We start from the raw sequence: 1,126 nt of genomic DNA on the forward strand, positions 1-1,126 counted from the left end.
CCCCAGCTCCGGGCCTTTAAGAAAAAAAAAGCCTGAAAAAAACCCCCGGGACTCACCAGCTCCTGCAGCAGCCTCGGGGCTTCGGAGGGCTCATGGAAGAGCCTCCTATGTGGTGGGGGGCAGTAGAGGGCAGTGGGGATTGCCCTGCACTGGGCAGGAACCAGTAAGACTGGGATTTTTATTTTCCTTAAAGGGCCAGAGCTGGAGCAGGCAGGGCAGCCATGGGGGGAGTTTGGGCCAGAGCCACCCCTACACAGCAGGGGGCAGTGGGGATCACCCCCTGCCCACCAGCACCCGGTGAGTTGGGGCTTTTTTTTCAAAGTGCAGGGAGCTGGGGCAGGCAGGGCAGCCATTGCTGGGCTGGGAGAGTGGGCGGGGGATGGGCCTGCACGATTCAGAGATTCAGCAGCAGATGAATTTCTAAATCAGATTCAGCCAAATTGATTCAGGACAGTGATTCGAATCACTGAATCGAATCACTGTCCCCCAGATCAACCAAATCCAAATCCAAAGCGAATACTAGCCACTTAGCACAGGCCTAGTAGCTGCCTTTCCCACATTCAGGAAGGATTTTATGGAAAAAAAAGCTAGTGGAACAATGAGCAGGTGTATGTTTCCTCCTGTCTCTCTCTGCTCCCAGGGACTCTGTGCCAATTTGCAATGTGTCAGCCTCCACACATGCCCCACCACTTGCTCATGTCTGTGTTTAGCTTGTTCCTTTGTTCGTGGCTCTGCTTAGCTCTCTTATAACTACTTTATCATTCCTAGGCCCTGCAGCTCACTTATATCCAAAACTGCACAGGGCTATGCTGCCTTGATTGCATGCTGCTTCCTGACTGACATGTACACTGAATTAAAAGTTAGAAAGTCTAATGGATGCCTTGTGTTTTGACTTTGTGCCTCTGCACTTTTTCTTATTCTATGAACAACCAAAAAAGTGATTTCTTACCCAGCCTCCAGCAGTTCATTACTGTTTACAGGGTGCTAAACCTTTTCCTCACATTTTTTAAGTTAATGTGAAAAAGATGAGCATGGGACAGTTTTACATAGACTCAGTGTATGTGTTGTATGCATACCATGTACTTCTCTCTGCAATTCTGACGTGTGTGTGTGTGTGTGTGTGGGG

Source organism: Gavialis gangeticus, unplaced genomic scaffold (genome assembly GCF_001723915.1).
Source record: "Gavialis gangeticus isolate Ggan-Ray unplaced genomic scaffold, GavGan_comp1, whole genome shotgun sequence".
Lineage (NCBI taxonomy): Eukaryota > Metazoa > Chordata > Crocodylia > Gavialidae > Gavialis > Gavialis gangeticus.